This window comes from Meles meles, chromosome 16 (genome assembly GCF_922984935.1).
Source record: "Meles meles chromosome 16, mMelMel3.1 paternal haplotype, whole genome shotgun sequence".
NCBI lineage: Eukaryota > Metazoa > Chordata > Mammalia > Carnivora > Mustelidae > Meles > Meles meles.
In genome coordinates, this window is record NC_060081.1 from 58,706,561 (window position 1) to 58,721,750 (window position 15,190).

Below are 15,190 nucleotides of genomic sequence, written 5' to 3' on the forward strand. Positions count from 1 at the left end.
TTTATTTTCTAAGTCTGGCAACCTTACCTTGGAGGAAGTGACTAAGGTGACTAGGGACAGAACTTATGTACATCAGTTTGCAGATGAGCAAACAGTCTTAAAGAGGGCAAAGGATTGGGCCATGAGGTCTTAAGTGGATCCAGATCTTAGTCTCCTAGAAGCTCCATCCAGTGTCTGGTCTTCATCAATGCACAGCTCTGCCACTTTTCAAGTCTTCCCCTGCCTCTGGCAGTTGAATGCAGAGTGGCTTCAGGGAAGACGGGGGCAGCAACATGACTAAGTGTTCTGTAGGGAAAGCCAGTAAGTGACAGGCGGCATGTGGGCTGCTGGGGTTTCTCTTCCCACTCCTTCCAGCTCTGCATCCCTGCTTCCTTCCCTCCTTCTCTCCGAGAGGCCTGGAAAGCTCCTTCCCTTGCGGGTGGGGCTTCCTCCAGCGCTGTTCTGGCAGGACTGGGCCCTGTCCCATGCTGACCTGGGTGTCCATGGCAGAAGAAGGGTGTCGGTGGTTCAAGGCTTTATCAGTCACAGGGTCTGCATTCTGACCAGGTCTACAGTGACTTCTGAATCAGGGAACCTGGGAGCCAGAGCCACAGCAAGGGAGATGAGGAAGTGGTCACACTGGGATTCTCTGTTCTCATGAATTCAGCTTCTCCTTTGAGAACCACCAACTACCTACTGTAGATTTCCCAGAACCTTCACAACATCCTACAAGGTAGAATCTATTATTTCCATTTAGAGATTCAGACACTGAGGCTAAGGGACTGGCCTAAGACCCCTAAATTGTTCACTGTCAGGACTAGATCCTTGATCTATATGCCTTGGAAGAGACATAAATTATTAACTTCTGCTAGGTACTGCCTCCCAGATCAGAGCTAATCCACCCTGTTGTCATCTGCAAGTTAGGATAGCATAGTCCAGTGGTTCTCAGAATGTGATCCCGGGGCATCAACATCACCGGGGAACTTGTTAGGAATGCAATTCTTGGGCCTACTGATAACAAAACTTTCTGACTCAGAAATTCTGTGGCTAAATCTGGCAATCGGGTTTTAATAAGCCTTCCAGGTGATTCTGATGCATTCTGAAGTTTGAGAATCTTTATGTATAATAGAAAGAGGTGTATAAAAAAGTGCATATATTTAAAGCATATTTAAGTAAACTTTTACTAACATATAATATAAATACAGAAAAAGACACAAATCATAAGTATACAGCTCAATGAACTTTCAAACAGTGAGTATGCTTGTGTACCAGCACTCAGATCAAGACACAGAACATTATTACCAACCTGGAGAAGCTCCTTTGTACCCCTTCCTGGTATTATCTCTCCTCAAAGGATAATCACTATCCTGACCTCAAACACTGTAGATTAGTTTTGCCTAACATTATATGGTTTTAAAAATTATAGATGAAGGTATGGAATGCCTGGGTGGCTCAGTCGGTTAAGTGACCCACTCTTGTTTCAGCTCAGGGCATGATCTCAGCATTGTGAAATTAAGCTCTGAGTGGGGCTCTCTGTTCAGCTAGGAGTCTGCTTGAGATTCTCTCTCTCTCCCTCTCCCTGCCCCTCCCCTCCCCAATAAATAAATCTTTAAAAAAAATTGTAGATGAAGACAGAATCTGGAACCAGAGGACTTTGACTGGATCCCTGGTTTCCTACTAACTGATCTAGAACCAGTCATCTAATCTCCTTCTCTGTATAATGCTCATAGAAATACCTCAAACCTTAAAGGGACAGTTCGTTTCTTAAACTTGTGCGGTGTCAAGAATCACCTGGGGCACTAGTTAAAAACCCCACATTCCCCAGAGCATACATTCTTAATAGGACAAAAATTGGTTGTGGGTAGAGAGGAAAATTTTTTTCCTTGCTTATGTAAAAGCATATATATATATTAAAAGCACATACATTAATAGATATACAGTATATTTGTGGCATTAAAATTTCATGGGGGAATAATTAGAGAAACCTGTCTAAAAATGTTCTTTAGAGAACTGATAATTTTTTTTTAAAAGGTTGAAAAACACTGCCCTACAGCAATGATTCTTCAAGCGTGGTCTGTGGTTAAAAATGCAAATTCTCAGGTCCCACTCCAGATCTACTGAATCGGAAATTCTGGGGTGGGGCCCAGCAATCTGTCTTGAACAAATCCTTCAGGAGATTCTGATGGGCACTAAAGTTTGAGAACCACTGCCCTGGAGATTCTGACTGGGGTTACGTCCCTGAGTCTGCACCTTTAACCAGCTCTCCTAAGTCATATTGTAGCCAACATCGACATAGAGATTTGAACGTACTTTGAAAAATGCAAGTGACTTTCCAGGTGGTAAAAATATGTTCATAAGGACAGGCTAAACAATAATAGTGAAGGTCACTGATTACTAAGCCCTTAGCTGGGTCTCTGAATCTACTTGCACAGCCTATTAATTCTCACAAACAAGAAGTTAAGAGGATGGACCAGACTGCCTGGGTTTCTATCCAGCTTGTGACTCGGTTTATGCATTTGTAACGTGAGGATAATGGAGGTCGTTTTGTCATAGATTTGTTGTGAGGCTGAAAGAGCTTACGGATCAGCTTTTCGAACACCTGCCACGTTGGCATCACTTATATGGAGGCTGTTTCCATATCCTTAACCGCACCTTGTTAAAAAAAAAAAAAAAAAAAAAAAGATGGATTTGAACCCAATCGATCAAACTCCCTAGTGTACTTTCTTAAGGACTAAACTATAATCCAATGGTTCTGAAAGTGTGATCCCCCACCAGGAGCACAACAGAGTTAGTGTGATGCAAATTATTACATCCATCCCAGATCTGCTGAAAGAGAAACTCTGGGGGTGGAGCCCCTAAGTTTCAACAAACCCTTCAGGTAATTCTGATGCACATTAGCTTTGGGAACCACAGCTACAGTCTTTAGAGGTTCGGGGGTGGGGAGTAGCTTTAAAAAAAAAAAAAAAAAAAAAAAAGCCTTGAGCTGCTGGGAGAACTCCCAGGGTCCCTCCCACCTAAGCGCGAGCAAACTCCGGTTTAGAAGCTCTCCCAAGCTTCTGCCCACTCTCCGGGCCGGCGCGAAAGGCCTTCTGGGGCTTGTGGTCCACATCCCTTCGGAGCTGGAGGCGCCTGCGCGTTGGCCTCCAACTAGCTCTAGTCGCTGTGGTCGGGGCTCGGGACCGGCTGCCATCTTAGTCGAGGGACCGAAGAGTCGCCGCCGCCCCGAGTCCCGGTAAACATTCGCTGGCTGGCCGGGGTTAGTTCTGGGTAGAGGGGAGAGCCCGCATGAGAGTGTCCGAGTAGAACCAGGGGTGAGAGTGCGGCGCGCGGGCGGAGGACCCCAGAGCCGCGACTGCTCTCTTTTCGCTTACAGCCGGTGCCCGTGGGGGTCGCGGGGAGCTCGGGCTAGTGGCCGAGGGGTGGGTTGGCCGGAGGCGCCGACCAGCCACTAATGGCCAGGGTATGGGGAGCCCCTCGCCTCGCGGGCGCCAAGTTGTGAGAGGGCTGGGCCGTGGCGGGCGCCAGCAGGGTCCATCCCCGCGCTCCTCAGCCCCGCCCGGGGGCCAGTCTCCCGCGGCCCGGCCTACGCGCGGGGCTCCGCGGCAGCGGCCGGAGCGGCCGACGTGGCCCTGTGAGGGGCGGCGGCGGGGCCCACCTGGCACTCGGCTGGCCTTCACGAGACTTTTTGGAGCCCCCAGTCGCGAGGCGGGCCCAGCACAGCGGCTGCCTCCTCCTTCTTCCACTCCCCTCCTCCCTCCATTGTCCCCCATCGTGGTGGTCCCGGCCCGGGCGCCCTTTTCCGCGCTCGCTGCCGCGGCCCCGCCGGCACCTACCGGCGCCGAGTTTTGCGGACGTAGAGCTGTCACTGCCCTCCCTCTTGAGTGCCCTTTTTTCATCAGAAAAAGAAAAAAGTAGCCGCGAACGTATTCTAAGGGTCGAAACGTGAAGAGGACAAGACTTAGTGGGAACTAAGTGGGGGAACTCAAGTTTTCAGACATAGTCCCGGGCCATGACTTGAGAGACGTCGGGTCTCTGCGCTCAAGGTAGACGTTGGGCCTAAAGTTAGAGATGTAACCAGGTGAACGTGCAAACTACACGCAATTCACGATTTCCCAATCACAACTTGTTTTCTTGCTTATATTCGCCTTTTAATCTTGTTACAGTTTCTGCCGTAATTCTACAGCGCTAATGTACTTTTTTTGGGAGTGAGGATTGGGGAAGGAAAAGCGGGATTTTTTTTTTTTCCTTTGGAAATTTTTGAGGTACTGGGACCAGCCACTTACCATTGCACTAAGTGGGGGTCTCCCGTATCTACTCCTAATATTCGATTTTAAGGAGGTGTGTAAAGGCAGTGTATTATCCTCAAAATCGGTTAAGGATTTCTCAGCTGAAATAAAATTCTCATGGCATATAATGCTGAGAGCCTGCACCATGTATTCACAGATTTACTCGAGGTACAACAGAGTTAACCAACAAAGAAAGTAAGTTTTTGGGTGTGAATCCAGAGGGAATTCCTTCATGTTTAGCAAAGGAATCAAGTCGAAAAGAATATGAAATAAAAAACAAGTGCAGAATACTTTTTCATAGTGTTCTAGAGGGATGGTTTTTAAATTCTTTTTAAAAACACATTCATTCACATGTTGGAAGAGATAGACAAACTAATTGCTCCCAAAATTGCCCAGTAGAATAATTAGGGGAGCTTTTTAAAAAGTAGAAACTCCAGGGTCTCCTTCCTAAGGTTGATTTAGTAGGTCTGCTTTGGTCCTGAAGAATTTATTTTTAAAACATGCTTCTGGCCGCTCTCATGGTCTTGGGAACCACTGAGGCAAACGATACTGTGAACCTGAGAAATGCTCAAAAAACTTTAAGACAGAAGTTACCAGTTTTGTCTGGGGTTTGGCCATAGAAGGTGGCAGGACCTACCCCTGGTCCTAAGTTGGGTCTTAGATAATGAGTACGAGTGTGACCAGCATAGGTTAAAGGAAGGACAGGGCAGACAGAGGACACCCCTTAATGCTGTGTGTAAATGCAGAAGACTGGGGGAGAAAAAGGGTTCATGGAGCAGGGAGTGGGATGGGGAAGGAGAGCATTGTGGGACATGAGGTCAGAAAGGTAAAAGGAGGTAACTATATGAAAAGTTACAAGTATAATGCTAAAAAAAAAAACCTTGAGTTTTATATTACTAATAGATTCAGATTTTAAACAGGGAAATGATATGAGTGACATGAATGTTGTAGAAAGATGGCTCTGGTGGGGTGATGAGAGTAAAACGATGGAAGAGTGGCTGCTGCAGAAGTCTAGGTGAGAGGTCAGAGGTTTGATGTTGGAGAGGCTGTGAGGATTGGATTTAGTTCTTTACTAGTGCAATATTGTTACCATATTTTTGGATGAGAATTGTTAGGGCCCCACTGGGTTTTGAAAGGCTCTTATTCTGTAAAAAGAACCCACAAGTTGGGGCGCCTGGGTGGCTCAGTGGGTTAAGCCGCTGCCTTCGGCTCAGGTCATGATCTCAGGGTCCTGGGATCGAGTCCCGCATCGGGCTCTCTGCTCAGCAGCGAGCCTGCTTCCCTCTCTCTCTCTCTGCCTGCCTCTCTGTCTACTTGTGATCTCTCTCTGTTAAATAAATAAATAAAATCTTTAAAAAAAAAAAAGAACCCACAAGCAAATCTGAATAATTTTGCCAGTTTATATATATTAATGGTATCAGAGTATGTTTTTCATTAACACTTAAAAAAGATTTTTTTTTTTTTTAAATTTATTTAAGTGAGAGAGAGCGAGAGCAGAGAGAGGGAAGGTCAGAGGGAGAAGCAGACTCTGTGCTGCTTCTTGAGCCCTGTCTGGGTCTCATTTTGGGACTCCAGGATCATGACCCCAGCCGAAGGCAGTCGCTTAACCAACTGAGCCACCCAGGCACCCTTCATTAGCACTTTTGAAAAATTAGAACCAGGGGCGCCTGAGTGGCTCAGTGGGTTAAACCTCTGCCTTCGGCTCAGGTCATGATCTCAGGGTCCTGGGATCGAGTCCCACATCGGGCTCTCTGCTTGGCAGGGAGCCCGCTTCCTCCTCTCTCTCTCTGCCTGCCTCTCTGCCTACTTCTGATCTCGCTCTATCAAATAAATAAATAAAATCTTAAAAAAAAAAGAAAAATTAGAATCAGATTGGCTGCAATTTGTAGGAGAATTTGGAGATTAGGCTGTAATTTATGACCATCAACACTATTGATCTAAGCTTGTTGGAAGTGTTTCTCTCATACTCAGAAACTTGGTATTAGAATTTCAGAGTTGGAAGAGATTGCAGAGATTACTAGTCCACAGTGGCAAGTATATTTTGGTTTATGGGCCAGCTCTGCTTTGAAGCAGCTGGCAGAGTGATTTTGATTTTGGTCATATATGTTCTCTGGGAACGTGAGTTACGATTGATTAGTGATGCTTCCTGTGGACACAGTTACTTAGTGGGTGATATATGTGCCAGGTATATGCCATCCTTAGACTAGTCCAAACTATTAGTTTTCTGCTTATTAAAAAAATCTTAAGCAGGTTCAGTAATTTACCTAGAGCTAGTTAAGAATTAGAGCTAGAATTAGAACTGAGTTTTTGTAACTTTTAGTTAATCTCCAGTGTGTCAAGATGAATGTGTGCTGCTAAAGAGCCTTTGGTATTAGACCAAAAGAAAAAAGATACTTCTAGCTTGTGTCTCTTGATTATTTAGGCAAGAGTTTAACAAGGAACTTTGGCCTAGAAGTGAATTTTGTTGTATTTATTCTGGCTTAAGAAATTTGTTGTTAGGGGCACCTGGGTGGCTCAGAGGGTTAAGCCTCTGCCTTCGGCTCAGGTCATGATCTCAGGGTCCTGGGATTGAGGCCCACATTGGACTCTCTGCTCAGCAGGGAGCCTGCTTCCCCCCCCCCCCCCCCCCCCCCCCCGCCTGCCTTTCTGCCTACTTGTGATCTCTCTCTCTGTGTCAAATTAATAAATAAAATCTTAAAAAAAAATTATCATTAGTATGCTAGGAAATAGTCACCTGCTTGTGGCCCTGCCCCCCACTTCCTTGTTCCTCACCCCTCTCTCAATTTTGGGTTTGGGGATTGGTTTTATTTATATGAGTTAAGGCAAAGTGTATAAAGTGATTTTTTCCTGTATTTGTAGCACCTCACCAAATTCTAGGCTCATAATAAGCTCTTAGTAAAGGCATGTTGATTTTTGTGGCTGCACATGATACTGGTTTAATATAAATTAGTTTGTGTGTGTGTGTGTGCACATGCACGTGCATGCACGCAGAATTGAATTGCAGGATTATCTGGTTGGTAGGTCGGCCCTCAGCTAAAAATGTTGGGTGGGAAATAGCTTCACAACTAGTAGTCATTAACCAGGAGCTATTCCTCCTTCACTCTAGCAGTGAACTGTCCTTGGAAAACTGCTGCCACCTCAGCTTTTTTCTTTTCAGAACTGACTGTACTCTGATCCTTGAAGTGCTTTTTCTTTTCCTATCCTTAGGAGCCTCCCAAGTTGCAGGGACCATTCTTATAGTGACCCCAGTACATAGAGTATGTGTTTTATGGCCATCTTCATTTTGCCATGTAGCCATCATACCCAAGTGGGCATCACCCCATACTCTGTAGGAGTCATTTTTCATGACTCACCTTCTTATCCTGCCTGCCCCATCAAAAATTATCTGTGCCTCCCCAAATTATCTATCCCATGAAACTTTTACATTTATTTTATTAATTTTTAGAAGTAATCTCTGTGTCTAGTGTGGTTCTTGAACTCATGACCTCAAGATCAAGAATTAACATGCTCTACTGATGAGCCAGCCAGGTACCCTTATCCCATGAAACTTAAAAAGTCATTGTGTTGTCAAATTCCCAAGGTCATTGCTAATATGATGTGTTTAACTATAAGAATAATGTGTTAATGGACCCTCCTTCCCCTCTCAGGTAACATGCATTTAACAGCGGTCTTCTGGAGACAACGCCTTAACCCAAAGAAGTGACTCGAACGGTGAGAACTTCAGGTATGGTGGCAGGCCTCTGAAAGAGATTGGGAGTCAGGAATGGGGCAGAGGGTGAGAGCTCCGGTCATATAACTGCTGTGGGGATATATGGGGAAAGAGGGTATTGATGCTGACTACATCAATTGGTTGAGATAGGCATTTTCCACTTGGATTTGAAACTCATAGTCTCCTCTATAAGGATTAGTTTGTGAGCCACACTTTGGTCTTACTTTTGGTCTTCTGACTTTTCTGTTTTTGTTTTTCTTAGACATACACACATTTTTCCCACTTGTGCTATTTTTATAAACATTTATCTCTGTATACTTGTCCAGATATGTGTGTTATGATTAAAAAGTTAAGAAGTAAAAAGAAGCCAACATGCAATGGAGAAAGAGAATTTGGAAAGAAAGGTCTGATTTGATTTTCCCACTGACAAACTGTGTGACTTTTGGCCAGTTATTTAATCTTGACTTGTCTCAATGTATATATCTGTAAAATAGATGTATTGATTCCTACCTGCCTTCCTGACATTGTTGTGAGGATCAAATAAAATAGTACATACTAAAGCTTTAGAAAAAAATGAATTCACAACTTAAGGCATTATCTAGGTCTATAAGGTAGGAGAAGTTGGGAGTAATACTGAGAAGGAAACGTGAGGATAGGACAGATTGACTTTAAAGGATTAGGAGAGAGAAAAGGAAGACTCTACTCGATAAAAAAAAGTAGAGCAGGAAAAAAAAAGAGAGTAAGGAGTGAATGAAGTAGAACTAATGAATTGGTAGGTTAGAAAGCTGAATACTGTAGAGAGTGGTCTCTTTTACTAATTTTAACCTTGCAACTCTTCATTGTCATTACTACCTTCACATAATGTCCTAGATTCCATACTTAGATTCCTGTCCTCACTGTAAATGTCAGTATTTATTATTCATACCTCTATGTGACCCTTTGCATTTATATTTTTGTTCAGTAATTACCCTATAAATGCTTAGAGACCAAGACTATGATTTGCTTGTTGTGGTGTCCCAGGCCAATGCTGTAATCAAATGTGTGCTTACTCTGTTCTTTTTTTATAATTATGGAGGGAAAGGAAGGAGATAGTGGGAGCTTTGTGAGAGGTAGTAGGAAAGGAAGTGGCTAAGAGGGAAAGTAGATAAATAAGATGTAGTAAGAAGAAGAATTCTCAAAAAATAATGAAAGGAAATACATGATAATGAAAAATACATAGAGCAAAAAAAGAAGGGGAAAAGGAAATGGTGTTATTTGCAGTTAAGGAACAAGGCAGCTTTCATTTCTTTAATGGTGATATAATACCTCACAAAAAGTTATGTGCTAGGAAAGATCATTCTTCATACCAAGTATCTTTTTTTTTTTTTTAAGATTTTTTTTATTTGACAGAGAGAGGGAGAAAGCACAAGCAGGGGGAGCAGCAGAGGGAGAGGGAGAAGCAGGCTCTCCACTAAGCAGGGAGCATGATGTGGGGCTTGATCCCAGGGCCATGGGGTTATGACCTGAGATGAAGGCAGACATTTTACCTACTGAGCCACCCAGGTGCCCCCATACCAAGTATCTTTAAAATATTTCTAAAAGTATCCACTACATCCTGAACTCACAGAGTAGTTCTTTGTGGAAAGAAAACTAGGGCAACATTCCAGGAAATCTGGGTTCTAGCCTTGGTATTTCTTGTTGCTTACTTCTGAAATCTTGGGCAGTTAACTTAAATCTCTCTGGGCCTCTGTTTCCTCACGTGTATATTAAAGGTATCAAACATGATGATCTCTCTGTTTTCTTCTAGCTCAGTCTTTGATTATATTTTGTGCTTTATGGTCTCTCACTAATTTTTCAGGATTTTGTTGATTCCACAATATAAGATTATAAGATTAGAAATATCTTATAGTAGAACTTCATAATATCCATTACCTTATAAGTGAGAAGCCATTATATTTTAAGTTCTACTTTAAACATTGGCAGAAAGAGAGATTTATAGAAAACCTAAAGTATAGAAATGTTAAGTTTGTAATATTTTATTGTAATAAATAGTATTTATTGAGCTTCTGTTGTGCTAGGTCCCAATAGGTAAATATAAAACCCCTGTCTAAAGGATTTTGTGGTTTTGTCAGGAAAACAGCCGTGCTCTCCAGTAATTTTTGTAAAAAGCAGGGTAAGTGCTATAATAAGGATTACATTGCATTGCAATTTAAGGTAGAAGCTTTAGATTTCTTGGTTCTTTTAACATAAATGAATATATGCTAAGTGCTGCTCTGTGCTAGGTATTGCAGGGACTCATGATGAAAAAAAAGTCCCTGACCTCAAGAAACTTGCAGGCTTTTTTTCATGTCTGAGAACTGCTTACCCTAATAGATTTACATTTCTGTCCCAGGAAAGAAGTTTTGTACTGTATCATCACTTCATAGTCTTAAACTAAGAATTCATCTGCATATTGAGCTTCCCTCAATCCAGAAATGTTAAAAAAATACTTTCTGAGGAAATGTGTATTATTTTTTTGGATCTGTATTGTTCTCTCTGTCAATGACAGAAATTTTTCTTTTAGGGTAAGGAAAAAATCCAAATGCTGTCTGGATAGCATGTGTAGGTGAACTTTGGTTTGCTTCTTAATCATTCAGAGAAAGAGGGAGATCTAAAATTTAGCCTTGATTCTTCGTTCCAGGGAATTAGTTCAGTTGGTCACAGAGGAGAGAATTGGTCACGGAGGAGAGGATGTCAATCTATTTATTTTATTTATTTATTTATTTTTTAAAAGATTTTATTTATTTATTTGACAGAGATCACAAGTAGGCAGAGAGGCAGGCAGAGAGAATGAGAGGGATGCAGGCTCTCTGCTGAGCAGAGAGCCCGATGCGGGGCTCGATCCCAGGACCCTGAGATCATGACCTGAGCCAAAGGCAGCGGCTTAACCCACTGAGCCAACCAGGCGCCCCGAGAGGATGTCAATCTAAAGGAATCATAGATTCCTTTAGGAATCATAGATTCCTTTAGATTGTCTGGTTTTGACTTTTGGCTCTACTGTGTACTGGGAGTATAACCTTGGTCAAGTTCCTCATCCATAATTTGGGACTAGAAATTGCATATATCCATAGGGTTGTTGTGTGGATTAAATAAGATAATGTATTTTTGCTTGAACAATAGTTGGCTGAATAAGTGTGAAGTGTTCATTGCTATTACTGTTTTTTTTATTATCATCCTTACCACCGACCTTGTCTTAAAATTATCATCTCAATTCTTTAATTCATTAAATAAGCTTATCTAGGGTAAGCACTGTAAATTTGAATGGAACATTTTATTTATTTACTTATTTATTTTAAGATTTTATTTATTGACAGAGAGAGAGAGAGATCACAAGTAGGCAGAGAGGCAGGCAGGCAGGGAGGGGGAAGCAGGCCCCCGCTGAGCAGAGAGCCTGTCTCAGGGCTCGATCCCAGGACCCTGAGATCATGACCTGAGCTGAAGGCAGAGGCCTAACCCACTGAGCCACCCAGGGTGCCCTGAATGGAACGTTTTGAATAGTAAAGATCAAATTGAACCAGGGAATTTGTGTTCCTCTAATGGGGTAGTTGTTAAGTGGCTTTGGCTTACTTTTTTAAAAAATTAAAGGTAAAATTGACCATTTTAACCATTAAAAAATATATAATTCCGTGTTGCCTCATTGTTGATCTAGTGGGGAGTATAGGACCAAGTGTGGGCCAAACATCTTAACTTTTTTCTAAACAGAAGCTGGGAATCCAGATTTTATGAGAAATCTTTATTTTAAAATGTTGACAACTTTTGAAATCATAAAAGCTGTGGGCCAAGCAAATCACCACTGCGGGAAGGATTTGTCTTGTGGGTTGCCGCTTTGCAACCTCTGTTCTGGAGCTTGAACTCCAGAACTCCAGAACTGCAAATCTTTTTGCATCATAACCCGTGTTTCCTGCCTTCTGGGAAGAAAGTCCTTACGCACATAAAGATTTAAAACTGTTCAGGCAATACCTCAGAGCAGTCTAGGGCTGAATGAGAGGTATGCGGGATAATTATTAAGGCAGAGCGGAGGAGGGATGTTATTTAAGACAGATTCAAAATTGCCAAAGGTATGGAGGAAGGAATGGACTTGAGATGGTGGTAGTACAGGGAATCGATTAGTTGGAGTTTAGTTTAGTTTCAGGAGGGTTTAATGGGCCTGGTAATAGAAGAAAGTTTGAAAGTTAAGAGACCAGCCTTCTTGTTTCGGGATAACTTAAGTCCTGTTGGCTGACAGAATAAAATGGTCTTTTGTGGCGATTTATTAGGTAATACCGAGGCCTGCAGTATTTACTAGGGTTGGTAGCTTCTGGAGGCTGGAAGAACAGCCTAGGGAGGTAAGTGGTAGTGGGAATGGAAAGGAAGGGACAAAAGCTTGTATAAGAGACAAAAGCAGGGGCGCCTGGGTGGCTCAGTGGGTTAAGCCGCTGCCTTCGGTTCAGGTCATGATCTTAGGGTCCTGGGATCGAGTCCCGCATCGGGCTCTCTGCTCAGCAGGGAGCCTGCTTCCCTCTCTCTCTGCCTGCCTCTCTATCTACTTGTGATCTCTCTCTGTCAAATAAATAATCTTTAAAAAAAAAAAAAAAAAAAAAAAAAAAGAGACAAAAGCATACATATGGGTCACTCTGTGACAGTGGAACCCTGCAGTAGATAAAGATAGCCAATTTTGAAAGCTTTTCCCCTAGTCGTTTTTTTGTAAAAACTGGGGTATGTGAGAATAATACTATTATTTCTCCTTTTTCGTGTTGTGGATCTTGTTTTATCGCTCTCTCCACCCCAGCTTAATTATGGATCGTATACATAGTCTTATGATTTCCCAGTTTGCACAAAGAGAATAGAAAAAAGAGGAAATAAAGTAGTTCAGCTGCTTATCACATTTCTAGTTTTGGATTTTTGGTGATCTCAGATAACCTCCGATAAGTTTCATTAGACTTTATATGTGGAATTTTTGTACTTAACCAAAGTTTGGAAACACTGGCAGTTTTCTCATGGAAAAGATGTAGAATTTTGCTGCAGAAGCTTGACACAATAATTAATTCATGATTTAGAATGTTTAAATAAAGTGATAAACGTTGTAGAAAGGTGGAATGTGTTTATTCTGTGTGACTTGAGAAAGTGATTTTTAGGATTTTATTTTCACCAGGATTTATTTTATAGTTCCTTTTGAGAATTTTGACATATACAGGGAAATTATTTCTTATTCTTGGCTAAAATGCCAAGTGTAGTTACTATAAGTAGTCTTTTTGATAAGTAAGCTGAGTAGTATGTTAGGTATAGCCTGAGTATTAAGAATAGTTGAGGTGCAGTAATATTTCCCTCACTGATGAATAAAAGTACTGAACTGAGCCTTTGAAAAGTACAAAAAATTGAGGCCCGTCAGAGAGATGCAGCAATAGGGTCAAATAGATTTGAACTAAATCTAAATCTCATTTAATGGAGAAGGGATTTTTTTTTTTTTTTTTTTTTTTAAAGCATGGTCTAACCTAGTTTTTGGAATTCATTTGTTCTGAATATTGAAAGGGATTCATTTCAGGTGGTTCATTTAATTATAGATCTGTTTTGGAAGTAGGAAGGTAAGGAACATGAGAGAGGGATTAGCTGCATTTGTTTCTCTGGAAAGTTAGTAGTTAAGAGGAAATCCCAAATTATCTTTTTCTGTTCTTGAATTTTTTGGAGGAAAGATACCTACTACAGGTCTTAATTAAAAACAATATGCTATATGTATATTGAAATGTGCAGAACCTGCTTTTTATTGTCTAGAATTTGCTGACATTTATCTGCTGTCATCTCCTTGCCCTTTGTCTCTGTTTTGACTTTATTTCATTTTGCTGGTGTTTCAGGAGGGAATGGAGTTGGAGTTCTTATGTTCAGTCAGTCCAGTTAGTTGATTTTACTCTTATGAGTTGATGTTTTCATCTCTGAGGGACAATGAAAATGATTAACTTATCTGTTCTGATTATTTTTTTTTGTTTCTTTTTTTTAAAGATGTTATTTGTTTATTTGACAGAGAGCAGGAGAGCACAGGCAGGGGGAACAGGAGAGGGAGAAGCAGGCCCCCTGCTGAGCAGGGAGCCCCATGTGGGTGGGGCTAGATCCAGGACTCTGGGATCATGACCCAAGCAGAAGGCAGTGGCTTAACCCATTGGGCCATCCAGATACCCCTTTGTTTTTTTCTCTTTGTGGTTAAATACACATGATGTAAAACTGACTATTGTAAACGTTTTTTTAAGTGTTTCGTTTAAGTACATTCACATTGGGATGCCTGGGTGGCTCCCCCTGCTAGATCCCCCTGCTTGTGCTCTCTGACAAATAAATAAAAAATCTTTTTAAGAAGTATCTTCACTTTGTTGTGCAGCCATTACCATTGTGCACATCTCGAATTTTTTCATCATCTCAAACTGAAACTCAGCACCCACTGAAAAATAACTCACTGTTTTCCTTCCCTTAACCCCTTATAACCACTATGCTTTTTTTTTCTCTATGTAGAATTTGACTGTTAAGTAATGTAAGTGGAATCATACAGTATTTGTCATTTATGTTGGCTTGTTTCACTTTGCATAATGTCTTCAGGGTTCGTTGGTGTAGCATGTGTCAGGATTTCATTCCTTTTTAAGGCTAATACTCGATTTTATGTGTACACCACATTTTGTTTATTCATTCCTCTATTGGTGGACAGTTAGCTTTCTTTCACCTTTTGGCTTTTGTGAATAATAATGCTATGAATGTGGGTACACAAATGACTGTTTGAGTCCCTTCTTTTAGTATTTTTAGGTATATTACCAGAAATGGAATTTCTGGATCAGATGGTAATTCTGTGTGTAATTTTTTGAGGAACCACCATATTTTTCAACAACAGCTATACCATTTTACATTCCCACCAGCAGTGCACAAGAATTCCAGTTTTCCACACACATACCATTTGTTACTTGCTGTGTTGGCTTTTTTTTTTTTTTTAAGTAATCATCCCAAGGAGTAAATTGGTATCTCATTATAGTTTTGATTTGCATTTCTCTAATGATCAGTGATAATGAATGTCTTTTCATGCACTTTTTGGCTGTTAGCATATTTTTTTGAGAAAGGTCTGCTCAAGTCCTTTCCCATTTTAAAATGAGGGTTGTTTAGTATTTGGTGTCCTAATTATTTTGTAGGCTTCTGCCCATATCTTTTCTGCTTCTTAGTCTACTGCTCTTCTCCTTTCCTATTGTTGAAG

The 15,190-nt window shown here is 41.5% G+C and overlaps 1 protein-coding gene across 9 annotated transcripts in view; it reads left to right on the forward strand.

The window, feature by feature from the left end:
- Positions 1 to 3,124: 3,124 nt before the first annotated feature.
- Positions 3,125 to 15,190, forward strand: part of ITCH (itchy E3 ubiquitin protein ligase) — a 129,482-nt gene continuing 117,416 nt past the window's right edge. For 5 of the 9 annotated variants that reach the window (XM_045980760.1, XM_045980759.1, XM_045980764.1 and 2 more), the window contains exons 1-2: positions 3,125 to 3,211; positions 7,913 to 7,989. The gene's annotated coding sequence lies outside the window, so the exon portion shown is untranslated. Of the gene's footprint in view, positions 3,236 to 7,912; positions 7,990 to 15,190 lie in introns of all 9 variants that reach the window. The other 4 variants (XM_045980762.1, XM_045980758.1, XM_045980757.1 and 1 more) reach the window with 3 other exon arrangements.